Genomic DNA, 14,091 nt, shown 5'->3' with positions numbered 1-14,091 from the left:
GCTTGTGGGCTCCCTCCCATGCATGCATCAGGCAGCCCAGCTCCACTGCACGACAAGCTGATGTGAGGAGCCTTTGCCTGCCAGAACAGATTTGCAAGTGAGGGCACCAAAACCTCAAACGACCCCAGTGACAAGCGACTGGAGGGGTTCACAGTGTCTCTCTCCTTCCTCTTCAGCCTCTTGGCAGTCACATTGGCCTCCAGGCAAACCAGGGCTTGTTCACAGCGAACCTGGGGGAAGAGGAAAAGAAATTCAGGGAAGCTCTTCCAGAGCTGCATGGCAACTGCTGGAGATTATGTTCTAGATTTCCTGCAATGCTGGGATTGTTTTGGGGGTTGGGACTATGCTTCTTCCTTGCCTTTTTGATCCATGAATCGCAGACTGTCCCATAACATGGTGCATTTTATTAACTGAGACCTTCTAGAGGACTTCTCTGTATTTGAGAAGGTAGCAATGAGAGCACTTGTTTGTCTAGAAATGGGATGGTAGTTAACAGTGTATTTTATCTGCCTTTAATGAGATGAAGCAGGCAGAAAGTAACGGGGAGGAGTCCATACATCTGTCCCAAGCCCTCACTATCAAAGGTTGTGGGAACCTACCTCTCTTCCTACTTGTATGTCCCGTGCATGTATACATACCCTCAAAGTGTCTGACACCCACAGTGATACTGCCAACGGCCTTGTATTGCATGTGAGCAGTGAAACCATTTACCACGGATCAATATAACCGAGTTCAGCTGAAGGCCTCAGGCCTCAGTTACCCTTTCTAGGGTGTATACCCAGCCAGCACTGTGTTCCCCACTGCTCTTCCACGGTGATTCACCTTGCTTAGACTCAGAGCTCCACTTGCTTGCCCTAACCCTCTGCATCCCCTCGCTTTTTTTACTCAACCTTTCATCTGTATCTCATGTGCTGTGCCTCATTTCCTTATGTATTTCCTTTTCTGTCCTTCTACTGAAGACTTGTGTTTCACAAACTATCTTCTTTATGCTATTTTTTAAAATTTTTTGTTGTCTTGCTAGTTCTTCCCCTATTCTCCATTCTCCTTCCTTCTCTCTCTTCCTTCTCCTTCCTGCTTGTTGCATCTCTCTGTGTATGCAAGCTTATACTGCCTGAAAATTATCTCAGGACCTTCTGCTCCTGAAGCAATGAAAAAATACAGTCTGCAGGTGAATTTGCCATTTTAATGTAGTTAACATTCCTCCCCTCCTTCAGCTGTTCTGCAATTGCAGACTGCTGAGATTAGTGGCATAAAATCCCACCAGGATATTGACATAACCTATAAGCCAGGAAGTTGTTTTAATCAAACCCAGCATCCCATTTGGAATGCTGGACTTAGAAATACAAGGACAGCAGTTTTTAGAGCAGCTGAGAAAGAAGGAAATAAGAGTTTGGGGAGAAGGATTTTGAAAACCTTTTTTTTAATATTATTTCAATACCTTATGTTCAGAAGTTGCAGGATTTTTTTTTCCACTGAGTCCTCGCCTACACAGAGTGCTCAGACGGAGCGCTGGTGTTGGAGAGGTGATAAAAAAGAATTCGATTGGATGGCTGGATTATTAAGAGAGGCTATTATCCAGTAAATGTGTCAGAGGACCTCAATCCACAGGGCACAGATGATCACTGCGGATGAATATCCTGGTCCTTGGAGGCCAGGTGGGAGGGCACAATTGTGTTTCTGCCCCACCCTCAGTAAAATTTACAGCAGCCTTGGATGAGCCACTCATAAAAATGTCTGTTATGTTGCTTGGAAAGCAGTGAACCAAAGAACAAATGGAAGATACCCAAAACTATTTGTCAGTCTCTAACTCACAAACTCCAGCTCTCTCTGTTTCCCACCGCCTGCTCTTGAGTTTCTAAAGAGGCAATCTTTGTCAGCGTGTGACCGGCATCCACAGATCAGCAGGGTCAGGACAAGGTATTGACAAGCCATTGCAGATGCTTCCAGTGGCACAACTGATAAAGAGGAGAAGGTGCTGCAGTAAAGGAGAGGTGACTGGACACTATGTACTGTGGTGCCAGTCCCGTGTTGCAGCTTTCTAATCTGCCAGGAGAGTGAGAAGTGGCCCATTTGCAACCGTGGTTCATGCATACGGCGGCATGAAACCTGCACAGAGCATGCAGTTTGTACATTATGGTTATGCGAGACAAGGGGAGATTTCTGTCCCCAGCTGGTGATCAGTTCATTCGCTGAAGAATGAGGATTGATAGCACTTGTCACTATTAGCCCAGCTAATATAGCCACAGATGCTACATTTAATCATATATGCGGTAGAATTGCAGTACAAGGGCCTCTGGCCTGCACCACTGGAAAAGCAAGCCAGTTCCTGAAGGGCTGGTGGAGAATTGCAATCGTCCTGCACCCTTGTGACGAAAGAGGATGTGTCCCACTTCTGCATGGTACTCTGTGTAGGGATATCTGTGTGCATGCACCTGTGTAATTTACTGAGTGTGCATGAGAGAACAAAATGAAAGGATCTTTTGCATAAGATCAAAAGTATGTGTGGGAGAAAGCAGAGCACCACTGCTTATAGAGGAAAGGAAAGGAGTGGTTGGGGCAGGAGGATGTGCTCAATCCCTTTTGGCTGTCTTTTGTAACACCACATTCCTGAAAACTGCATCTTGAGATCTGCAGCCAAAAAGGAGAGTCAGAGCCTTTGAGCAGCACAGCTTTGTAAAGCAGGGAGCAGCTTCCACACAGCTAAGATCAGAACCCTTCAACAAGATGTTGGTAGTGCAATGAGGACGAGTTAGGAAAAAAAAGAAGAATTTAGGAGGAAGCATGCCAGCTGTTCTCCTTTATGCGGGCAGGAGGCCATGTCACATGTGGGAGTTGCGTTCACCCAGGTCCAGGCACCAGCATGTCCTGCAGCACTAGCACAGAGAGGAGCTTCCCACCTCTCTCAGCTTTTCCCCCTCATCACCTAGACCAAAGCCATGGGGAAGGAAGGGAGGTCAAGAGTAGAAGGAGCAGACGAAAGGATGAGACAAAAGGGCTGAGACAGCAGGAAGGACTGTGCTGGCTGTCACTGTGCCACCTGGCTGTCTCTTGCCAGCCAGCTATACTGCAAGAGCCCTGACCTGTGTGCTGATCCCTGCTAGGAGTGAAGGGGAAGAACTTGGCACTATTACCCTAAAAAGGGAACATTCACCCCCTTTTCGTTGGTCTGGTTTTGAATTGGATCAGTTCCCTCCTCTGGCGCAGAGTAGAGCACTGGGTGCATGCCCAGGTTCAGGGAGGGAAAGACTGGGGTTTCTTATGGCCCACAGCATCAAATGGCAGCCTCATTTCCCTTCTGCTGCTTTTAAGGAGTCTTTGAAACCAGCCATTACAGGTTTTCTGCCAAAAATGAGGCCTCTTCTCTTAGCCAACGGGCCAAAAGGAGCCTTGTCGCAAATGTGCACGGGGGTGCATGGATGCAGGCACCATGCAACACTTGGGACAGCGGATTCAAATCCTCTGAACTGCAGTCTTCCAAAGAAGAGAGGAAACGGAGTAGCACCCATTCCCACATGATGTGCAGCTCTGCTGCCCACACGTGAGACTGCAGGCACACCTCCACGCTCATCCTCTCACCCTCTCTCCCTCTCTGCCAGCCTTCCCCAGTGCACATCCTCGTGTCAATGCTCCATCACACTTTCAGTCCCACACCCGCGCTTCCATACGCATTTTTTCCAAAGCCTGTACACATGCACGCACGCGTGCAGCCTAATCCGCGTACTCTGTCACCCACCTGCGTTTCCTCTCGCATCCCCACGAGCTTTCACGCTGCTCTCATTACAATGCTCAGCAGCTTTCGCCCACACACCCAGCTGGCACTTGCCTGTGCTCACTACGCTCTCATGTTCTCCATCTCCGAATGCCCAGCCCTGTAACTGAGCTGTTATTAGTTTGGTTCAGTCATGTGTGTGTCCTGTCAGGCACACATCTGCAGTCAAGTGGCCCAGAACAACATCGGCATGTATCAGGGTTAAAAATGAGTATGCCAGGCATGTCCCTCTTCTCTAAACTCACACTCTGATAATACAGCCCCCAAGGGGAAGAGCTTGCAGTGTAAAGACAGCTGGTTTGTGGCTTTCACTGAAGAAGAGCGTGAGGGAGGGAAGTCCAACCCAACACCTAGCCCTTCAAATGAAGTGACTTGTCAAGTATGCAACTGTGGCAGAGATCTGAGAAGCAGTAAATTTAGCAGCACTCACTTCTGCTGACAGCCTGTCATGTGCTTGAAACATAAATAGTGGTGGAGACAAATCACTGCTGTTTTCCTATTAAGCTTTGGCCCACTGGCCTCCTAGCTTGCCAGCAGCATTTCTACCTGGCCTGCCAGTGCACCTTGGCTCAGGGACAGATGTGCCTCCCTGTTGCAGGCTTTGGGACAGTCAGGATGGGAATTATTGTGCTGTTGTTTCCTCAGGTGTCCTTGGTGTCTGGGTACTTGCTTATCTGCTGACAGATTTCTCACTCAGGCCATGTGCTGCTGGTAACTTCTCCCTCCAGCCAAGGTTGAGGGAACATGGACTCTCTCCCTAGAGGGCTCATGGTTTTCACCCCTGCCCCTAAGTTCTTCCACGTAGCCTGGTGAGGTCATGCTGATGGAGTAAATGAGGCACTGATTTGAATAAGGGAGTAGAGGTGAAGTTTTCCAGTGCACCTGAGTGACTCACAAGCACAAATGCCATTGAAAGCCACTGGGTCTTGTCCTGTTAAAGCATTTAGTGGCTTTTGGAAACGCTGCTTTCAAGCATTAATTATTATATAACCATTTAATAAAACATGCCATCAGAAGCTCACATTAATCTTTACAGAGATGAGAGACATCCCTTAGTGCTGTAAATTGAAGAACTGGGAGCAAATGGACTCAGCACATTTCCCTTTCTTCCCTCTCTCTTATCAGTTTTGATTCCTCTTCCCCTCTCTCCTCAAGGAAGATGAAATCACGCCGGTGATTAAGGTGGCCTGCTCTGTGTTGGTTTAATTAGAACAACTGCTGTTTCAGTTAGAGTAAAACTCTCACCGGTGTGCAGTTGCAAAGGCAGTGTAATGAAAACCCTGCCACTTCAGGAGCTTTGAAGAAGAGAGCCAATGAGTCCTCAACGTAAAATGGATGGCTTTTCATGCTTCCTTGTGTCTGTGGGCTGCCTCAGGCTTCTGTAGGAGCTAGGGGCTTGCGCCAGAGCAAGACAGTTCTCTCCCCAGAGGAGACAAATGTGTTTGGGGAGGGAGGAGGGACAGGGAAGGGAGGCGTAAGTGGTTTCCTGTCCATGATGGTAAGAAGTGGATACAGAGAAGTGAAGTCCTGTGTGACACTTTTGAATGACATGTTTGGCCATGGTTTTCTCATGCCAGCAGTGTTACAGTTGTTGGACATTTTCTGTAAGTGTCTCAAGAAGAGAGAGTATTAGGGAACTGGGACAAAGGCAATGAAAAAGCTTTTTGGTTTGTCCTCAGACCCCCTCATAAACTTGTGGGGTAACCTGGAAGAAGTCAGAAAGGAGTTGGTTTGAAACTGTTTCTTCTGCTCATCATTTTCTGCCTTCTCCCTTTCTGGTGACCCCTCTCATTTTCCTGTATCCCTGGTGGAGAGACCCTGCCTCACAGCCACAGTTTGCTGCAATAGTGTTGATGACCAACACCTGCGCTTTCAGTGGTAAGAGTTGCATCTGGGAGCTTAAAAAGCTCAAATTCAGTCTGTATTTCCTCTCTGCTTGCCTCCCCTGGGCTGTACAAGCTGCAGTATTAGTCACTGAGCAAATGCCTTCCTCCTCCTTCGCAGTCAGTGCCTGGCACGTTTGAGAGAGAGAGACTCTCTATTCTTTGGAAAGCAAGGGAGTGGCTAGCAGCGTAGGAATTAAATACCCTGGACTGAAGCGATCATTTATCTGTTCCGCTATCACTATGAATCAACAGCAGATACCTCGGATGATAATATCACAGGAGCCAGCCCAATTGATCAAAAGTCCCTGCAGCGTGTGAGCCCAGACAGTATCATCCCAGCACACCCCACCCCACTCAAAACCTATGTGATCCTTGCCTTGACACCTGGGAGTGCTTCATGATTCAAAGCCCCTGATCCCTCCTTGTGCTCCCTTCCACCAGCAGCAGATACGGGGGACAGTGTCAGGCAGTCACTGTGCTGGATCTAATTGAGAAACATTGCAGCGAGGAGAGTGGTCAACAGAAAAGCAAACAAAACGATTTTTTAGGAGCTAATCCATCTATACAAATATTGGCACCAGGCATCACAACACACTGACGTGTTTTTGAAAGGGTAAATCTTGCTGAGGGGTGGCTTAACTCTTTGACCTCATTTCCTCAGTTGAAAACTATAGTTGTGTAAAAGATCAGTGCCAAGATCCAGGCTGATACGGAAATCCTGGTCTTTAGGCTTTAGTTGTGAACTCGGTGTTCAGAGTAGCCTCAATGAAAACAGGGATGAGCTACAGGAATTGCCGTCTTGCAAAAGTACAGGAAATTCAGGGGCTGTGAGACCTGGCCGTGAAATGTTTGTCTCCAGCTTACAAGGAAATAGCTACAGCAATGTGTAAGCTTCTAAGGTAATGCTCTTTCCCATTTCAAGTAATTTGGGCCAATTTGTAATTTCTCAAGCCCTCTTCCAAGTTTCAGACATAAAATTCTATAGATGGAATTCTATAGGCTAAGTTGAATCTCTGGGGGTTTTTAATTTATTTTTTTTTTTAATTTTTAGGTTAGGTTGAAGTTCTGGGTTCATTCTTACCCCTCATCCAAAGAACTATAAGTGGACATAAGACAGAAGGGAACAAAGCCATTGTATTTAAACACAAGGAAACATTTTCATGGATGCCTGTGAAAGCAAGCCACACAGTCGTATATTGAGCATCTCTTGCTCTATGGGAGACACAAGACTCTTGTAAGGAACATAACAAGGATTTTTAAAGATGCCACCAAGCACTGACCAACTCTGTAGTTCCTAGATGGACAGACTGGCACAGTCGGTACCACTGAGCGTCATCACATGAGGTTTCCCTAAGGTCTGGGACTGACAGCAGGATTTGTGGAATTAAACTAGGAACCACATTACAGTCCATTCCTGCTCTCCACTGGCAGGAAAGAAATTATATGTTTCAGTCAGGCTTCTCGTGGAACTTATCCCAGATGGGACTTGTTGAGCTTTTCTTTGGCCTTCGGTCTTTAAGGAAGAACTTGTCTTCGAGCTGTATAACAATGACAGCATGAGTGCTTTGTACAGAATGGGATACCTTGCAGGGAAAGGAGTACATGAGGCCAAGTGAGAGGAAACCAGCTGACAGAGTCACCAGAGACTGTAACGGTTGACTGCTTGCTGTTGTATTTTAATTGCCTTTCATAGGTTTCCATGACGTGCAAGAAAACCCAGTCCCCAGCATCAGCTCTCGGCTTGCATTACCTTCCTGTGCGTAACACAGTGGGAAACAAACACCAATTGATTTTTTTTTACCACCCTCCACTGTTCTTCTTGCCAGGGGCAACCACTGGTCCGTCCTCTTTGTGTCGGTGGTAGAAGAAGAAGGCGCAGCTCCCTGCAGAGCTGACGGCACTGCTGAGAGATCGGTGTGCTGCCATGGATATGTGCACATCGAGTAACCCCTATGCCTGGGCTGCAATTCTTTGTCAGGCCTCCTGCTTTCAACCTCCTGTTTATTAGTTGCTCCAGCCTGGTCCCTTCAGCCCTGAGGAGTTACCAACTCCTGCCTTCTTAGGACACTTGAGGATCTGGTGTCATCTCAGTGGTTCCTCTAGCTGATGACGCCTTCTGCCTCACGTTGTTGTAAAGTAACCCACAAAACGCAGCAGGCAGAAATTCGGGTATGCAGAAACAGTGCAACTATTGGTTTGTTCATGTTTATATGTCATTTTCTTGGCAGTAGAATTAGGGCTTGATGTTTGGTAGCACAGTCATGACAACTCACACTGCAGCATACAACATTTAGGGAGTATAATATTGTAGCTGTGATATTAGATGACTTAATTTACTTCATGGTTCATAATTTACTTTACACATAGGCATCATGGCCAAGTTTTGTTCAAGAGCGATTCAGCTAATCAAAAAATGCTGTTTGCGTTCATTAAAAAAGTGTTAGCAAATCTGGGTCAAATTCAGTAAGTAATTTTGCAAAAAAAGAGAAATGAATATAAGAAGAAATACCATTTTCTTTGACACAAAACCATTTTTTTGAAATTATATCTCAAGTTGAGGCAGAACATAATTCTTTCTTCTGGTACAGCAAAGACCGGAAGAAAACCACTGGTCAGACACAAGACTTTGACCTGAAGCAGGGTTGGATTTTTTTGTAGGCAGTGGTTCCCTTTCTTTCTTGTGTTCACATGTGGATTTTGAATGGAAAGTTTAATTAGTTGCTGCACACCTGCTCCGTGCCTACACTTAAAAGTTGTGTGTGAGAGACTTTGATGACCTTTAGTGGTCATTTATGAATATATGTGAAGAGAGAGTGAAATTCAGACCTGCTTCAAGCAGAAGGCCCCCACCGATGAGCACCCATGGCCGAGATGCAAACTGCGTCTGAGCTGTCAGCTCTTGGCTTCCAGCTCCTGGACAGAGACATCAGTGACGGCCAGTCGTCCCAAGGGGTATTTCCTGCTGGGTTTGGTCAGTGCTGTCCCTCGAGAGAGAGCACAGAGACATCGTTCAGTCTGGAGAGACTGCTCTCAGCCTGGAAGGTTTTATTTGCATGCTGGGTGCGTGAGGTTTGGGGAGAAAGTCCCCATGAAAATCACAGGCTTCCTTAACCCTGGCTGTGCCAACAGGCTCCCGCACTGCCCAGATAGGGAGCTCCTCGGGTGCAGTCCTTGGCTCGAGAGGCACAGCAGCCAGCTTTGCACAGGAGAAAATGTGATTGCTGGTGAGCAAGGTCCCCTCAACGCCAGGGGAAACCATGCCAGGGTGTTTCCTCCTGATCTGACTCATTCTCATTCACAAAGGCAGAGCCAGACCAGAGCCCTCCCTGGCAATGTGCTGGTTTTTTGGTTTATGTGTAATAGCTACAGACCTAAGGGCATGGGGAGGCATGAGGCCAGCTTAAACAATAAATACCCTGCTGTGCCTTGCTGCTTAAACAGAGTAATTACTGCCTTACTACATGTGACCCCTATGTTCCTGTCCCTCTGGCGGTTGTTACTCCATGGCTCCCTTTACACAAGGGTCATCTGTGCCTCTCTCCGTGCTGTACATCTCACTCTTCGCCACCATCTCGCCTCCTGTCTTACTCACTCTGTCTCAGTGCATTCCTCTTTGTCAGTAGCTACCATTTTGTCTTTTCCTCAGTCACTGAAAAATCTCACTCTGTTTGCATTTCTCTCTCCCAGCCACTGTCCCTCTCTTCATTCCCCCTCTATGTCTTTTCTCACTCTCGAGCTTTCCCCATTTGCACCACTTACCATGCTACGCTAGTTTTTCTTCCTTGCCTCCTCTCTCTAGCACTGTAGCACTAGCGTTCCTTTTGCTCATCCACCATCTGCTGCTCTCCACTGATCTCTTTGCTAAAAACAAGTCTCTTCAACTAAGGGACAGAAAAAAAAAATGCCAAGCTCATTGGAATCTGTGATGGCTGAGGAGACAGACACAGATAAACGAAAACTTCAAAGTTTTGAATTAAAAAAAACAAAATCCCAGCTGGAGGAAAAAACACACAAGAAAAAAGTGTCAAAGGCTCCCTTAGCTATTTTTGTCTTTTAGAAGCCTGTTCCTAGGGAATGTAAGGTGCAGAGGGGAGGAGGAAGGTAGGTGAGCAAAACCTTAAACAATAATTGAGAGTGCAGAAAGAACAAAAAATGAAGTTCAGCACTGGAAGTTGGTACACGCAAAAAAACTTCAAATGGCATTTATTGATTTGCAATCTTTTTTATCCACTTGCATTTTGTTTTAGGCTGAGGAGGGTCCAACAAAGATGCATAACCCCTTCTGCTCTCTCCTCTTCACAACTACAGACGCTTGAAAGGAAAACAGACACAGAAGCAGGATATCTGATCTCTTTCATACCAAATGCAAACAGACACTTTCAGTGCCTCTGAACTTCAGTTTAGTTTAAGACAACAAAAGTATTAAAAAAAATATAATAAAAAATATCTAAAGTAATTTCTTTAGGAGACCAGTGTTGGATGCACAAACAGGCACGGACAGAGCGAGATGCAGCTACCACCTCTGCAGACCAGCTTCCCCTTTGGAGATGTGAGGAACTAGGGCACAAATACAGAACGCAATATATATTTTTACATATATTTTTCATATATAGATACAAGAGTATAGGCAGGTGTGCATGTGAATAGGGGATGGTATACAGAGCCCATGGGATTGTATAAGGCTGTTTCCAAAGGGCAGGGGAAGAGAGGGGCTTCTTGCCAGCAGGCTAGCGTTGCCAAGCAGGTTTGCTGTTTAGGTTCGTTATTTACTTTACTGGGTCCAATTAGGAAGCCAGGAGATAGGAAATGTAGCTGAGGCAAGTGGGCCTTCAAAGCCTTCCTCCTGCACACATCAAAGCCGTCTGCCACAGATTCCTCTGCAAAAAGGGCTCTGCCAGCTCCGAGCAGCAGCAGGCGCCTGGCTCGCTCTGCTCGGGGTCGTTCCCTCTTGGTTTGATTGTCAAGCCTCCCAGGCTCCTACTCTCTATCTCCAGCCTCCAGAGCAGAAAGCTCCTCTTTTTGATTTACTGGGACAGAGTTAAGAAGCTACAGCTTGGCAAGGTGGTGTTTAATGGGGCTGCAGCAACAAGACAAGCTAACTAGAAACATGTGAAAGGCAAAAAAAACCTGCCAGGAAGAAGGTTGCCTGGAGTCATGGGAAGGGATGCTTTGGGATGAGAAGAGCTGCACTGCACGAGAAGTCATGCCCCCCAGTGAAACCTGGAAGGCCCCTTCCTGGGCAGGGGTTGTACTGAACCAGACAAACCACCCAGGGGACAGACCTTGTCAGTGAGGAAGGTTTGGCAATAGGGTCAGGAATTTGTCCCTGGATAACATGCTCAAGGCAAACGTCTTGTCTTAATGGGAACGGAGCGGCTCGCTTGCCAGGAGCTGGCAGTCCCTCTCTTCACCTAATAGATAATGTTCATTGTTATTGGTACCAAAGAGCATTGTCCAAGCCTTCTGCCTCCTCACTTTGATAAACTGCGTAGTGGCAACCATCATCTCCCTGCCAAAGCTGGCTCCTGCGCAGAAACATTTGTAAATTTGCTCGATGTGTAAAGCTCTGTTCCTGCTTCCCCCACCCACCCTTTGCCTTAGAGGTTAGAGTGATGTGACTCACCTAATCTGGCTGCCAAGGTGAATTAGTGAAAACATCTCTACAGCTCTCTGCAAGCCATCACAACCTGACATTTTTCTAACACGCTGTGATGCATCTTTCCTCTCCCTGATCTGTACTATGACACATCAATTTTATATAAATGCTTTTTGTTAGAAATGGTTAACGTATTCTTGGAGGGGACAGGGCTGCAAGCAAAAAGGTCTGTCTTGCAAGGGAAAGTAGATGAGTTCTTGTAGCAAATTGTTGATGCCCAGGGTTGAAACAAGTCACCAGTGCAGGGACAGGAACAGTGCTACCACTATCTCTGCAAGAGACTGTCGCAGAAACTTTCCCTGAAGTGTTGTGCTCATCTCTGTGTCCTGGAGCAGGGAAATGAGAATCTGAACAGGCCTATTGTGCCTTTGGCATGCCCTTTAAAACACAAGTCCTCCCTTTCAGTCATTCCAAGAGCTCCACTGGGCAAACCAACAGCTCGTCGTCTCTTGGGAAGGGCTGTGTGTAGCTGTGAAAGCTGTCTGCTGGGCATGCTCCACAGTTTAGACTTTAAGAGCATGTATGTGTGCAGAAGAGGAGCTGAAAAACATCTCTTAGGAAAGTATGTACCCTTTTTGGATACTTTGGAGCTCCACTGATGTGGTTCTCTGACAGACAGACTTAACAGCACCCTTAATGAGGGTGCCACTCCATTAGAGCTGGTTAAGTCACCCTCAACCCTCTTTTCATTACAGTGACAGTCTTGTGACAAGGGCAAATTGCAGAAGAAGGAAGTCCCACTTGGAATGAACCCTGTGTATAAACAAGGCAGAATTGCAGAGCAAATTATTTGCAAAGCAGAGGCAAATTACGTTTTAACCTTTTCTTTGTAAGTCTTTCCCTGATGCCTGATTAACTTTCCAGTCAACTGGCTGACCTACCAACTGGGAGCGCTGCTGTGGAAGGAGGGGAGTGTTGGTTGTCAGCTCAAATTGGAGGTGGGATTTTCAAAGAGCATTAATAGCAGGTAGCAGTATGTGATAAGAAGATCTGGGAGTTAAAAGAGTTCCCAACCAAAAATGAATCATAGTATGGCAGTACCACAATGTATTGGCTGTACAGACAGCAGCACAGCACAGAAGTTGCGATGCAATCCTTCATCTGCGTTCAGCCGTGGTAACACCTCGTCTGAAATGCCGTGTTCAGTTTGGGGCATTGCACTTCCAGAAAAATGTGAAATTGTCAGAGAGGTCTAAAAGGAAAGAACAAGAATGATCAAGGGTCTAAAAAAACTCACCTACAGAGGAAGGTTGACAGACCTGGCAATATTCAGCCAAAAAAAAATAAAAGAGATGACAACTGAAGGAGGAACATAAGTGATTCTAAAGTTGATAAAAGGCTATTGCAGAGAAGGAGGGAATGATTTGTTCTTTTTGTCTATAGTGGCTAAGGCAAAAATAATAGCTTTAAATTGCAGCAGGGGAGACTCAGGTCAAACTTCAGGGAAACTGCTCCAGTGGTAAGGACAGCGAATCACAGGAACAGATTGTCTGGAGGGGCTGCAGAGTCTCTGCCGCTGGAGGGCTGAGGACGGCTGCCTCCCTGACATGACCCATGTGTCCTGCCTTGAGGTTGAGGAATGGACTAGATGGTGACTGAAGTCCCTTCCAGTACTATGACTCACCTAACTCTGGTCCTACAGGAGTTAAGGTTCCCTAACGCGTTCATGAGTTACACCGAGAAAATGCACCTGCGAAAATCCCACTGTGCTTCCTTCTCCACTGACTCTCCAAGAGCATCATTCCCAGTGCACAGCAGAGGATTGAGAGCCGGGTCTGGGAGAATTGGGTGGGCAGCAGGAGCCAACTTGGCCTCCCTACCTTGTAAAATATGCTGCTGCCATGCAGTAAGGCCCTTTGGCAGACTGTTACGGGATGCGAAAACATGCATCAAAGCAGTTGTACGTTTTAGACATAGCAATGAGAATTCTGCTCACCAGAACATCTGGTAGGAGCTGGAAAAGGAATTGCTGGTTGGCCCCGCTGAAAGAGACAGGAAACCTTGTCTTTGCGTGAGTTTAATAGGCACTCTGCTGTTTTCATGCTGAGTCTCCGTGACTGGGGGTGGTATTCCCCTAGAATGGTTCTGAAAATTGCCTGGGGAAAAAAAAAAGACAAAAATAATTGTGTAAAGGACAGAGTTCTGAGCAGGTTTTGAAGTTGCTGAAGTCCCTCTCTGATGCAGAAACACACACAATTGGCATCCCTAGCATGATCTGGCCAGCACGCTGCAGCAAGCCTGTGCCTGTGTGGTGGGGTTCATGACAGGTGGCTCTGTGGGGACTTTATCTCCATAGACTGGGCTTTCATGCAGCATGCCACACAGCCCGATCCTTGCAGGCACTGTTTGAACTGCATCAGACAACTTAAGCATTTATGTGAAGTGGGTACGGTTTCAGAAATATTCGGCACCTATCAAGCAGCAAATGTCTTCTGGGCAGAGTGTTGCTTTGGAAAATCTGACCGCTCCCTGAAGAGTTTGAATGGGAGCCCTTGTGAGCTGACCTTTTTTCTTTTATTTTTTTCTGGAAATCTGGCTTTTACCCTTTGAGGGTTGGGGGACGGTTTCTCTAAACATACACAGGCACGCAACCGGGGCTTGTGGCTTTGCATGCTGCAGAGCGGTGCTTGCAGCCAGCCCTCGCAGAGGAGGGAAGCACCTCCCTTTACAGTGCTGCCTTACTTTGCCTCCCAAAGGAATAGGGTACATACACCAATCCTAATCTTTCAAGCTTCTCTGGCACCTTTCATCCAACGATTCTAATGTGTTTTACATGGGTT

This window comes from Mesitornis unicolor, unplaced genomic scaffold (genome assembly GCF_000695765.1).
Source record: "Mesitornis unicolor isolate BGI_N332 unplaced genomic scaffold, ASM69576v1 scaffold11191, whole genome shotgun sequence".
NCBI classification, from domain to species: domain Eukaryota; kingdom Metazoa; phylum Chordata; class Aves; order Mesitornithiformes; family Mesitornithidae; genus Mesitornis; species Mesitornis unicolor.
The sequence above is the reverse complement of the archived record's forward strand: the minus strand, read 5'-3'. Positions refer to the sequence as shown.